Source organism: Lissotriton helveticus, chromosome 3_1, assembly GCF_964261635.1.
Source record: "Lissotriton helveticus chromosome 3_1, aLisHel1.1, whole genome shotgun sequence".
In the NCBI taxonomy this organism is placed as follows: domain Eukaryota; kingdom Metazoa; phylum Chordata; class Amphibia; order Caudata; family Salamandridae; genus Lissotriton; species Lissotriton helveticus.
Window position 1 is genome coordinate 17657761 of NC_136061.1, and position 14628 is coordinate 17672388.

Below are 14628 nucleotides of genomic sequence, written 5' to 3' on the forward strand. Positions count from 1 at the left end.
GATTCTCTGAGTTCTGCATGAGAGGAAAGATCTTATCCAGTCTAATGCAATTTCTCATAGGCCGGCGTCATGGAGCCTGTTGACTAGTGTGTGGTCCGAGATGGTGTTGAAGCCTGCTGATAGCTCCAGAATGATGAGGGCTGCCGTGTGGCTTTGGTCGAGGAGCCTGCATATGTCATTAGTGTCAGTGATGAGGCTGTTCTCGGTGCTGTGGTTGTTGCTGAATCTGGATTGAGAGGAGTCCCTGATGTTTTTTTTCTATACAATGTGCTAGCTCGGTGATGACGTTATTTTCGATTCATTTTGCGGTGAAAGGTAGCATAAACCTGGGCCTCATTTTTTGTGATTTGTTGGTTCTGCGACGGGTTTCTTTCAGTATGGTGTTGATTTTGGCATTCTCCATGTTGTCAGGGAATGTGGCGGTCTTCAGGGAGAAGTTCACATTTCTGCAAAGTTCTGGTTCGAAGGGAGTGTCAGCTCTTTGTAAGATGTGTGTCTGGCAGGGGTCAGTAGGTGCTCCGGACTAAATGCTCTTCATTGTCTTTAAGGTGTTTTCTGTGGTGAGAACTCTTCAGGTGAGAAGGGTCTGTTAGATGGTGTCATTGGTGGTGTGGGTTTAGGCGGTGTTGTCATCTTTGTTCTCAAGGTTGTCATAGAGCATTTTGATCTTGTGGTTAAAGAAGGACCTTACTTTGTTGCAGCCGTTTTTGTATTCCTGTATGATGGCGTACATTTCCTTGAAGTTGTGGACGTTGGAGAGGTTTCTGTCTTGGATGTAGTTTTTCTTTGTCTATTTGATGAGCGATGACTTGGTGGTGTGCTGTGATAGCTGCTTTGTAGGCGGGGTGTCATTCTGGTGTTTTTCTGTTTCTCCTCTTCTTCTCGAGTCTTTGGCATGAGTGCTTGGATTCCCCTAGATCCTTGTGAACCATGTTGCTTTTAAGTTGCATCGTATCTTGGTGTTCAAGATGGTGGATGAGGGTATTGGCGCATTTGGCGATCCATTGGTAGAGTTTGATTGCCGCTGTATTGCACTCAGTTTTATTTGTTGAAGGAGTGCAGACTTTGTTATTGCTTCTGCATGGGGGGTGGAGCGTGCGGTTTGACATCGGATATGTGCTGGACTGTCCATTTGTGCTGTAAGTTAGAAAGTAGTCTCTTACACCTGATTACATTTTCACAACTCTATAGTGTTTGTCACGTTATTTCGATAATGATTCAAAGAGCTAAAAATGTTACTATGTTTTGCATGGATAAATGCTAATGTGTATACCATTTTGTTCCCCATTTTTTTTTTGTTCCATAAACTGTTGTAATACATTTTTTTGTAGTGAGATTTTGTTCATATTTCTTAAATACAATAAGATTGGGACTTTACTGGCCTGTATCCTTTATGTTTGCTGGACAGTTATTAAGTTAAGATCCCCTGTTCACTTTTTTGCCTTGCTACATTTTTTTTATTTTTTTATTATTGATATACTTTATTAGTCAATTTAAACCATAAATTTAGCAAAGGACCAACATAAACGAACATATAAATTAAAAAAGAAATTCTAGAATGTTTTGGCCATCACGCTCTAACCATATTTCTTTTATATCAAACAAATATAAAACGTTAATACCCCTCCTGTTAGTTTTTTCTACAAAAGTTGCATTATTTCATGTTTTGTTAATACTCCAAAAATTCTTTAAAAATCCATTATAACCATAAAACTTGCAATAGACATACATAATATGTCATGTACTTACAAATTTAAAAATATGTGTTAATCCTAAACAGACATTTGTATTTCTTATTTAGGAAGCACATAAAATTGTACTATATAGTTCATTACATTTTTTTTAAATAAAATGCCAGTATGCAAGGTCAGGGTGACAGGCCTGAAAAAGCTGTACCATGTTCAAATATTACATTGAGGAAAGCCTATTATGCCAAATCATGTAGAAGCGAGGGGTGTGCAGGGTGTTTGGAGATACTGCTACAGGCTTATAATGTGATTTTGTTAATGCATTTATGCTGATTGCACTAAAAGTGCCAAACCTCCGCGAGCAGTCCTAAAAGAGTTTTTATTGATAGATACTTAAATGTAATAGGGGACGGGTTAATTTGATTTTCCAGGAAAGGCTAAACAATCAGCATATATTACATTGTGTAAAGCCTATTGTGGATATTCATGTTTATGAAAAAAGGCGTTGGGGACTTTGGTAACACGGGTATAAGCATTATCAACTGACTTTATTGTCTTTATGCATTTATCCAGATTGCACTTAAAATGCTAAACCTCAGCAAACACAATTACATTGACTTTTCACTGGTACATGTTTTAAAGGGATAGGCATCAACTTATTTTTTTTCCCTAGCAGCTGTCAATGCATAGCGAAGCACCCCATAAGTTCTTGTCAAGAAAACGTGTTATTCCTTTATTTTGTACCATCTATAAAATGTACTAACCAAACCATTGAAAATGTTGGATAAATTGCCAATGTGCGTGGTTACGCTTAACAGGCCAAAGACTATGCAATGTTTACATTTGACATAGAAGATATCCTATTGCGCAAGTGCATGCCCGGAAAATTTTGTATGGTGATATTAGTACAGGTTGTCAGAGCTGAGTTTATCGTGTTAAAGCTTTTTCACAAATTGCATTTAAAGTGTTAAACCCCTGTGAGCAGACATAAACGATGTTTTAATGATATATGGCTTGACGGGTTATGGAGCAGCTTATGCCCATTTTTCTAGCAGCCTGTTCATGCATGACGAATCACACCACAGATTCCTTTCAGGGCCTCTTTTTATCAGACCACTCCAACACCATTAATGTCAGATCCTTTACACTATGGTATAAAAAAATGCTAGGAACTGTACTATTGTAATGTTTATTATTGTGTTTCTTGTGTCAAATGATTCCATTAGTGTGTTTCTACAGCTCATGATTCCTTGCTTGTTAAAGTCTTTGCTTAACAAACTTCTTCTCTGTGTTGCCATAGCAGGTCACATACATTTGACATGTGGTATAGTCTCATCTCCTTGGTGATATAGGCGGCAAATGTTGATTTTTCTTTGCCGGTTTACCTCCATTTTGGTAAAAAAATCTTGTTTGTGTCTCTCACTGAGTCTAGTGCAGTTTATCCCTGCTTCATTTTCCAACGGTATGATGTTCCCAGAACTGGCAAATATGTTTGGGTGGTGTATCATTTGAAGACCAGCCATCCATGTAATCTTTTCTAAAGCTTTTCTTCATCTGTTAACCAATTAGCAGTTTAATTAATTGGTTTACCACTCTTTTGAAAGTTTGTCCATATCTATTGTCACTCTACAAAGTGGCTAATGCAAGCCTAGCAATTCTGCTTTCATAATATTTCTTGTAGTCTTCTTTTCTCCTTTTAAAGTTGTTTTCAGTCTAAAATCCTTGTGCCACAATATATAATCTGCAGTTGAGCGCAATTTGTTGTAGAGCATCATAAATGCTGTTGTATATCTTTAGTCGATATTTTGTTACTGAGATTTTCAAACATGCTTTGTCGGGCGATGTTGATCTTGTTTAATTGTGAAAGTTGTTTATACAATCTTTTTACCAGTCATTCAAGTATACTGGTCTCTGCATCCTACATTATTTCTCATCCATATGCACGTGTTGGTAACAATTTGGCCTTCATTTCTGCTATGAGTACTTTAAATTCACTATTTTCATTGGCCTAATAAATTTCTCCTTTGCTATCTTGAAGCATTGTTATATTTTACAGCCATGTGAGATGACAGTTTGTTCTTTCTAACGTGGCTCGTTCCCTATTTTTAGGTTTTCACAGTTATTATTTTTTTCATATTTTATTTAAGTAAGTTGTCAGTAGGCACTGCACTTTTCCTTTTGTTTTTATTCCTGTTACTCCACTCCCACATAACAAAAGTCGCCTGGCCAGAAATACTTTTACATACCCTTCAAACTCAACACTGTACATATTGCTCATTGATCAATGTAATCAAAGTAGCATATTCCACTCACCTTTGTACTAGTGAAAACAGTCAAGGCAATAGGACCCCAGCAAGTCAAGGTTGGATTGGGCAAATTTGACCAGCAAGTCCAAAGGGACTTTGCATTAATTTTGGCAAATAGTTGTTTATACAATTTTGTTTTGAAGATATTTTGAGTTCTTGAAGCCAGCATCTTTTTCAAGCTGTGAAGTAAGGATTGTTCACTGGTTTGCTTTTTATAAATTATTCCATTCATCCACTTTATTCATAGCTTTATTCCTTTCATGTGTATCACCAAGGTGTTATACCTTACTTGTACTCCTATGTGGACTTTGTGGATCCATGAAGACCATCCAGGTTGGAAGCCTCAGTTGAACTTGTGGTTCCTGATGAAAGTCATCCAGCAGCCTCATTCCTTCTTCCTACAGTATTGAGTAAGTATTCAACTTTATCGTACTTTATCCTTTATCTGTTAACACCTTAATTTATATTTTTAGTGGTTTGCCCACCTAATCACTAATTTCAACTTTTGTCTATTTGTTATATTATACGTGTTTTAGATATCAAATTACCATGTTCAAGTGTTTCATTTTCCGGAAAGCAGTGTCAGCTACTCTTACTAATATAGGGTTTTGGGGGTGGAGGGAAGTTGTTTATGTCCGCGTTTGAGTGTCTCTTAACAGGGTCTGGTAGCAGAGATCCAAATGGTTCATGTCTCAATTCTAGGCTATGGAATTGGCAGTTCCTACATGCAAATAGTCCATCCATCTCTGGGAGGGTCTTTGAGGAACATTTCCATCTTAGTCCATCTTCGTGCAATAAGCTTTATGCTTCTGTAAGAATATTTCTGGTGCCGGCTAACCCCTGGTTTGGAAGTAGCAGATTTCCTTTATCCTGGAAACCGATGTTCGTCGATGGGCAGCTTAACTGCTGACCCGTTGAATACACGTAAATCATGGTTTACAATAAAGCCTTGGTTTACTTTTTTCATGCTACACCATAATTAGTGAACATTCCCTTCAGTGATTAGCCTAATCAAGTGCAGTCACAATGAGCAACTCCTAAAACTTCCCTTGGTGGACTATAGTTAATATGGCACCCAGTTAAACAAACGCCACATAACTATCTCACTTTGTCACTCCCACCTACCTACGTTTAACCTGAAAGAACTTGAATGCATCATGAATAGTATTAACCTTGTCCATAATTTTTTCATGCAGATTTTCAAATATTTGGTGGTCCTTACACCATTTCAACAACTTCTGAAGTATTGTATTTCCTAAAAATTTCAAAAGATTTTTTATTATCCATGGCATTCTAACATTCTGGTTCACCTTTTCGTTGTTCAATTTTATGTTTAATACTTAGGGGCCGCCGCCCGCCATCGTTGGTGCAAAAGCGTCCGCCTGACATAGGTCCCGCAAAATGAATTTGGATGTGCCCGCCACACTGGTGGGCGCATCCTGTATGTTTACATTGTGTCGAGTGGCAGCACCCACCACAATGTATAAATACATGTTTTATATTTGCATGTACAACGTGGCAGGCACCGTGCCGTGCCTGCTACCTTGTACATGCAAATGTAGGGGGGTACCATAGGTACCCCTTACATGCAGCATCCCACCCCCCCACCACCCTGGGAGCCCGCAACAGGCCCCTGAAGGCATTTTCTGCCTGTCTATTTGCAGCGGGAACTCCGCCGCAAAAAGACAAATATTACAATGAATCTATTTAAAAATTGGTATTTACTATAAGGAGGAACTTTCAATTTTTATAAAAAGTATTTCCATTGGTTTAGTGACAAAAGATCAAAAATAATAAATTGTCAGACTTAAATATTAACTTCCAAAAATTATCCTTTATTAAAAATATTGTGTGCCAAAATTATATTTGGGGCCTAAATTACATCTATTTAAAGAAATTCTATAATTTATGTGTTTGTAACAAATTTTTAAATTTAATAATACATGTTACAAAAAAATAATCAATATTAATATAGTTCAGAACAATTTATTTTTAAATGTTGTTTTTTAGTACAATGATTAAGAACTATTTTTATAAGTTTATTAAAAGTCTTAATAAAAATGTTTGTATAATATTTAGTAGCAGTGTTCATGTTTAATTTCAATATTTTATGGATTTTTTAACATTGTTGGACATTTCCTTCTTAAAAAGGTTGAAATTATGGTGCTTTTTTAGATAGTAATTCAATATTAATTCATGTTTATCTTGAAATTTAAAAGCAAACTTGATAATACTTAAGTTTATTGTATCATTGACTTATTTTTATTTTGGTTTTGATGAGCACGTTGGATGTTTGCTGGTTGAAATGTGAGGAGTACTTTGAATACAATTACATGCTATTCATACTGTAAAATAATATTATGGCCATTAATATAATGCCAGATGTTAAGCCTCTGAATGCTACTTGGAGGCTTGCAGACCGACATGGCAGCTTTACAGTGTGACTGTGGAATTATGATGTTGGCCCTTTCAGTGTAAAACACCTGATTGTTCTGGCTTGCTTTCAACGTGCTTAAGCAGCCCGTCGGCCAGACGGAAATGCAGTCTAATCCCTTAAGGGCGTTGTCTTCATTATCAAGATTACAATGTTTGATATTTATTCCATTCAGTCTTTTCTGACATTGAAGGGCTGTAAGAAAGTTGTTTTGTGGCCTGTAGCAGGGCTCCCTTTACTTGGAGGCGTACCGTTTTTTGTCATGTGCCCCCCCTTGAAATCCCTGCACCGTGTGTCTGGCACTCGATGGTCCTAGTCAGATGTTGCAGATATTCCCACAAATTCCCATTTTTATATGAGACATTCTGCTACGCCATGTTTTTAAACACCGCACAATCTACCTTAGGAATATAGGTTTTTGCATCCTAAATATGTGTTCTCGTTATGTTCTCAGGCGATCAGAACTGCCGATCTACGGTTTGCCCGTTCACACACTATACTGGTGTCAGCCAAAGGCAACTCTGACCCACATCAGAATAGGGCCATATATAATTTACGGATACTTATTTATTTTATTTTTTTAAACTAAATATTTGTATTTAATTTTTTAGGTGCAGGTTATGTCTATTGTAGGTGTATGGGGTGGAATCTACATAAAAGATTATTAGAATTTTCATTTATTAAATATTTTTTACTTTTTTTAAATTAAAATTTATAACTTGTTTGGTACTATTTTATAACTGGTAAAGACTGTTTAGAAATGTACTAATATTAACTAAATTAGGATTCGGAAAATTAAAATTCTGTTTAGTATGTAATTAATATGTAATTTTTTTTATGTAGCAAGTGTGAGTTTCACCATTTGTTATAGAAAAGTGTGTGAATTTATTTAAATACACTAGATTTATCATTGTAATTTAAAAAAATCTGAATATTTTATACAAATCATGGTGATCTGATTTGTTTTCATTTATATTTTTCTTGAGTTTATTTTGTTTTATCAAAAGGTCTTTTTGTACATTACATATATTTATTATAGTACAACTCCACATTTGTTACTATTGTTATTAATATTCCATTCAGTTACATGGACATAAGATTATTTCTTTGGGAGGGAATGTGTTATGTGGTTTGTCGAAATGTAGGGTATAAAGTTATTTAAGTAGTAACAATTTGACTAATGCTTATTTTATTTTGATGAAGTTCCTTTTTACAATGATTTTTTTTATAAATGATAAAAACATGGTTTATTGGTGGTTTCTAATTTCAAAACTGATATTTATATATATTAAAATATATTGATTGGAATACATTTTTATGTTTTTTGAAACTTGTTATTGGTGTGCAGACAGACTATCGAGTACGAAATGTCGAACAACATAAATATTGAGTACTAAGGGTACCATTACGATAGCGTGTGGACTAAGTCTGTCCGCCACCCTAATGGTAAGTGGGACCGTCCCCCAGGGGTGCAGCGGTCCTGCACCTGCAATTAGGATGTCACCGGCACCGTGGCACTGCATATAGCTGTTGTACTTTCCTATCAGGAGCAGTTTGAAGAAACTTATGTTCCAGGCTACCCTTTTTTTCAAAACAGGTGTCTTGACTATTGTACGCAGACAAGTACTAAGAACAATGCAGTAGTTCACAATTATTTTTAATCTGAAAGTATTCTTCCACATTTTTCTAAACCATACTTCTTCTACACCTTGCTTTCGCCAAGGTCTATCTCCTGTACCTCACTGAGTCCACTGGCGTTCGGTTACCAAGAAAGTTGTCTTACAGGTGAGACTTTTTTTCCACTTTTACTGTGATGTTTCCTTACCAAGAATGGGAGACTGGACAAACTTTTGATATTATCCCACATAATATTTGCAGAACTATTGCTTAATCCCTCTACTTTGAAGGTCAATTGCAATTTAAAAAGTATTACTCTTCGATACCCTTATCTTCTTAATTGTCACATTAGCAAAAAAAGTGTGTGTGACTGTGTTGTTTTTATTTGTGATATGTTTGCACCTAATTATAATTGTCAATACAAGATGGTTATTGTAATGTAAAGTTTAATTTATTAATTAAGGTCAGCATTCGTCTTTGATATCCTTGAGACCTGTTTCAACTTTATGTTCTTATCAGTGATACTTCTTTTTACATGTTTTCTACAACATTGGACCCTTAGTTTATTACTACTTAATTTCTTTGTTTTAATATGCAGGCATGACCATTCTTCTCTTTTTACTTAGTTTCTGATTAGGGGTTTGGCACTCTTGTAGTGCTAATCAATGCCAGTTCATTTACACCGCTTACTGTAATAATACTTACAACCTGGTCTCATGTGCATTGATTTTGTGTCTGACTCTTTTTAGACGGGCCATTAAAACCCACCTGTTTTCCCCTGTTATCTGATTTCCCCTCTTTTCAGCCCTGATCTGTTGTGTTGTGTACATGATCTGGCGCCAGGACGCCCCTTTGCTGGGGCAGCTGTTGCGCCTAATAAATGTTATTAACATAACATAACATAACATAACACGGTCCTCCCTTAAAAGGCTATTATGACTAGCTTACAAAGGTAGTACTTTCGCACCAACAAACCAAGCTCCAACATTGTACGACATTTATGTGTGCTTTGTTTTTGGAGTAAGTAAATTCTATTTTGTATTCCAAAATGATAATTATGATCAGTAATTTGTATTTGATTTTATACATCCCCATGCTTTTTACAGACTCTTTGGGCATCATTAGGATGGCCGGGGGACTTTGTCTGCCCGCCATCCTCACGGTAAAAGGGACCGCCTGGCATAAGGGCGGGGGTCCCGTGGGGGCAAGTAGGATGTGCCCGCCACCGTGGTGGGCGCATCCTGCATTCCTGGCATTCCTGCACTCAGCACCGCCCGCCACAATGCCAGGAAGGCATGTTGTGCACTTCCATGCACAACATGGCAGGCACCGCGCGATGCCTGCCATGTTGTGCATGTAACTGCCGGGGGGTACCATAGGTACCTCCCATGTGCCTACCAACCAGTCACAGACGACATCAGGCGTTAGCTGGACAATGGCGAAACCTCAGCCCTCGTCCTCCCGGACCTATCAGCCGCCTTCGACACGGTCTGCCACCGCACACTCAGAACACGCCTCCAAGAAGCCGGAATCCAGAAGAAGGCCCTCGACTGGACCACGTCCTTCCTCTCTGGCAGAACCCAGAGCTCCGTAGCCACCGGCAACATCTGCGGCGTACCCAAAGGCTCGTCCCTCAGCCCGACCTTGTTCAATGTCTACATGGCCCCCCTCGCAAAAGTGGCCCGCAAGCACAACCTGAACATCATCTCCTATGATGACGACACCCAGCTCATCCTCTCCCTCACCAAGGACCCGCACACCGTCAAAACCAACCTCCACGAGGGAATGAAGGCTGTCGCTGAATGGATGAGGAGCAGCCGTCTGAAACTGAACTCGGACAAGATGGTGGTCCTCATCCTAGGTCCCACCCCCTCGGCCTGGGACGACTCCTGGTGGCCGACCGCACTGGGAACAGCTCCAACTCCCACGGACCACGCACGAAACCGGGGATTCATCCTCGACTCCTCCCTCCCCATGTCAAAGCAGGTCAACGCCATCTCCTCCTCCTGCTATAACACCCTCCGCATGCTCCGCAGGATCTACAAGTGGATCCCGACTGAAACAAGAAGAACGGTTACCCAGGCCCTCGTCAGCAGCAGGCTGGACTACGGCAACGCACTCTATGCAGGAATACCTGCCAAACTCCTGCAATGGCTACAACGCATCCAGTACGCCCCAGCCAGACTGATACTCAATGTCCCCCGCCGCAGCCACATCTCCTCCCACCTAAGAGACCTGCACTGGCTTCCCGTCAACAAAAGGATCACCTTCAAACTCATCACCCACGCACACAAAGCACTCCACAACGCCAGACCAGCCTACCTGAACAACAGACTCAACTTCTACACCCCCGCCCGCCAGATCCACTCCACCAGCCTCGCCCTCGCCGCCGTCCCGCACATCCAATGAACTATCTCCAGCAGCAGATCCTTCTCTTACCTCGCCGCCAAGACCTGGAACACCCTCCCCACCCACCTACTGCAGACCCAAGACCTGCTCGCCTTCTGAAGGCTCCTCAAGACCTGGCTCTTTGAACAGTAACAGCTCTCCCCACCTCCTCAGCGCCTTGAGACCCTCACGGGTAAGTAGAGTGCTTTACAAATCCCTGATTGATTGATTGATTGATTGATTGAACATCCTGGGGAACCACAACAGGCCCCCAAACACAAAAAACGCATGCCTTTCCGTGACGGCAACCCCGCCTCGGAAAGGCTCCCTTCAGCCTGCATCCTGATATGGATGGCGGTGTCTAGCAGACACTGCCACTATATGAAACCCTTCCCATCTGCCGCTACTAATATGGCGGCGGAAAATGGGTGGTGGGCGATCTAGGATGTAGGGCGGATCGCCACCGCCATGCAGGCAGTGGTGATCCGCCCTACATCCTAATGGGCCCCTTAATCTTTTGTTAAATAGGTATATTGTTCCTATTTTCTACAGGTTGTAAATATTTATTTTTGAGATCTTTATCCATTTTTCAAAATTAGCAGGACCACCAGCAGCAGCAGATTCCTTTGCTACGTGAAAGGGGCAGACACCATGGATCTCTCCAAAACCTCCCTTTACCAACGTCCCCTACATCCAACGGAATCAATCTTACTTTAAAACTATGACCCTTCATGAGCCTGTCTGGAGAGAGTTTTTACCTCTTTGTGAGCATTTCAATTTCCACCAGTGTGTCTTTCAGCAAATTTAAAAAGAACTGCACAATTTTCCATTTGTTCTGGCTTCCCCTTTTCCTCTCCTACGTACCTCAAATTTACACTTCAATGGAACATCTTGAAATACTTCAAAAGGAGGTGGCAGCTCTTCTACAAGAACTAGCCTTTTCATTAATCATGGAACTGTAATTAAGCATTGTATGCCATTCCTTTGAACATTTGAAGGAACCAGCCATGCCGAACCTCTGAAGACGAACAACGCTACAACAGTATCACAAGGAATCCTGATCCAAAACGACAGTGGACCACTCGTTGTGATTCAAGAAGAGGAGAAAACAAGACCATAGATAAGGGACAACAGGAACCACAGCTCACTAAGGATTATGTCTGGATGATCAAAGAACCAAAGATCTACATGATCAACAGAAAAAATTAATGTACCAACAGTGGAAACTCCTGCAATACAATATTCCAAAAAAAGAACCTCAGTGCCCTGAAGAAACTCCTTGGTAAGGAGTGAAACGCGTTGGCTGAACTCGTGATATTTCGTATTGATAATATGTATTTTAATGGACAAAAATAAATAAAGGACATTTTCATACTTATTATATTTTGGACTTCTATTTTTGGTGCGCCCCCAACAACGTAAAAAACTATTTGATTGATCTGGAGAACACAGCGACGCCAAACAGCAGCTGGTGTCGGGGTTTGGCAGCACAGAAGAAAAAAAGATATTTGGAAAAACTGATTTTTTTGGAACTGGAGTTTAGGTGCGGCGATCTTAGGTCCGCTGCTGTTTTTTCATAAACACGAACATTTGAAGGATGTTGGTTAACGTTCATCCTGGAATGAATGATGTGTACATTTTTTCAACAGTTTCTGACATACTATGTGGGCCATTAGAATGTCGGGTGGATCGCATGGCGGTGACGATCCACCCGACATTCTGTCCCACCCGCATGCAAATTCTCCCATCAAAATTGTTTGTCATTTTACAGCTCGGCAAGGACAGCACTGTGTTAGTCCTATGCTTAAAGACTTTGCTGTAGAAATGGCAAAAGACTTTGTCCTTTTCTATCTCGGCGTGGATGGCGCTGTGCTAATCCTATGCTTAAAGACTTTGATAGAAAAACAGACATTTGAGGGGAGCAGATCTGGAGTGTCGCTGGTGTTGAGAGTGCTCTAAACAGAGCTTATTTCCACCTAAATTTGAGAACTACCCAGCGTTCTCTCCTTCTTTTTTGCAGATATATATATATATATATATATATATATATATATATATATTAGACCTACTGGCAGTCGCCAGTAGGTAGTTATAGTTAGAACCTAGCTACCATAGGAAATCCGCAACATTCTATTGGGAATAACTTTGGCGCCGGCTGAGGAATTTGCATGTAATTATCCAAAATTTTGGCCAGCTCCACTCCGCTCCTTCACTGCAAGTTTCGGGGGGATTCGTGTAGTGGGGGCCGAGAAAAAAGGGGGGTCCCAAAACGTGTTTTCCCCATGTTAATTTCCATAGGACGATCTGACAAGGCTACAGCCCGAACCGCTGAACGGAATTACGCCAAACTTTGCAAAATTGTAGGGACTGGTACGCAGAAGTGCCTTTGCTATATTTGGTGAAAATTGCTCCAGTGGTTTTTTCGAAAATTAACTTCAAAAACACATATATATCTATAGGTGTGTTCCGAGCGCTCACCGGTACGCGTACCGAGGAGCGCAGCCGGCGCGCTAGGGGAGTTAGCAAACGAAAAGTTGATTGGCTGTCGGATGTCTGTTAACATTCGAAACAGTCCGGAGAGTCCTCCATCTTGTGTCTCGGTAGAATCGAGACACAAGAGGTGAAAATAAAAAGGGGGAAATGATTAAAAGGTGGCATGGTAGACACCCCCTGACCCCCTAGGTTTTCTGAGGGGGGCCTAGAAGGACCCTGAAGAGCAAAAAACTATTTGTATTTTTTTGAAATTTTCGCGGGGTGAGCGCTGGGTGTGATCCCATGTACGCTCACCAGTACGCGCACCCTGAGCGCACCACAGGGAAATACAGTGTAAAAAATTAGAGTAAAAAATAATTTAGGGTGCTTAGAGGTAGGGTAGCTCTGAAAAGAGCTGTTGTGTTATGTGGGTAGTTTTTTTACCTACAAGTAGGTACCAATGCAGAGTCTCAGATTCAAGAGGAAGACTCTATTCCCCTCATGTGTAAAATGTACACCATCTCTCCTATAGATGCCTCGCATGTTGTAACGCAAGTTGTTGTGGTATATGGAACCCATACCATAGTCTCTGAGGAAAGCAGAAACAGTTTTATTCACATGTTTCCTTGCTTTCTCAATCTGTGGACACAATTGGTTGGACCAGTTCCATTTTTGCCTTTGGCATATATTAGAAAATACCAAGGCAGTTTTTGGAAAAAGTGACATCAATTGCCCAAAGATGTCCTTTAAAAGCATTTCCAGACCAACCCCAGTCAAAGTGCCCAAGTCATTGCCACCACAGTGCACAATTATGAGGTCAGGGTGTGGTAGATTCATAAAGGATTTTATCAATGGTGTCAATTGGTCACTTCTTAATCCTCTCTGTCCAATCCACACAATGTCCACATTTGGTAAATCAAGGTTGTAAATACCTCTGTTACTTGCACAATTTTCACTCCAGTAGACAAAGCTATGACCCACAAACCAGAGTTTTGGCATCTTGAAGGTAGATGTGCTTCTATTCAGATGAGTTGTGGAAATGAAATGGCAGTTTGAAAGTAGGAATTATGAAAAAAAGTGGTTGAGATTCAGTGCACTTGAAAAACAAGAAATGATTGGTGCTTTCTTAAAATTCACCACTGAAAGTTAGGGTGCATGCTTTTGTTTTTGAAAGAAGTCATTATAATGGTTGAGAAAAGGTCATTTAAAGAAACATTGCACATGATTAGCTAGTACATTGAGAGTAAGCCTGGGCGTAGTACGCGTAGTCGCGCTACGCGAAGCTACTCGAAGACGTTCTCGCACTACGCGAGCTTCGCGTAGCTTCGCGAGCATGCGTAGTAGCCGGCTGGTCCCGTTCGCGAGCCGTTTTTCTTGCTCGGGAGCGCGTAGTGCGTGGTCGGGGAGCTGTCTGCGTGTTCGGGGGATTGTAGCATGCGGCCTTACCCATGTGGTTGGGCTATGGGCGCGGCCATCTTGTTTTTTCAATTGTCCCGCCCGCCCGCGCCCCCTATTTCCTCTTCCGGGTCGCGAATAACGCGTTCGCGCGGTGCACGTCTTGTTCGGGAACACAACTACTTGTTCACACTGAGAAAGTGCGTGTTCACGTGAAATCTCGCGCAAACTTACCCACGTGGTCGCAATGGGCGCGGCCATCTTGTTTTTCTCATTGTATGCTATGGTTCTGGGCCTAGTTTTCTATCCACCTTATATCTGTTCAATC

The 14628-nt window shown here is 40.5% G+C and overlaps 1 long non-coding RNA gene across 6 annotated transcripts in view; it reads left to right on the plus strand.

Moving 5' to 3' along the window:
* Positions 1–14628, plus strand: part of LOC144822042 (uncharacterized) — a 242591-nt gene that overhangs the window by 142697 nt on the left and 85266 nt on the right. For 3 of the 6 annotated variants that reach the window (XR_013608535.1, XR_013608534.1, XR_013608538.1), the window contains one exon: positions 4270–4404. The exons of 1 other annotated variant lie outside the window; for it this stretch is intronic. This is a non-coding gene — a long non-coding RNA (uncharacterized LOC144822042). Of the gene's footprint in view, positions 1–109; positions 1140–1394; positions 2215–4269; positions 4405–14628 lie in introns of those variants that run through there. 2 more of the 6 variants (XR_013608537.1, XR_013608536.1) reach the window with 2 other exon arrangements.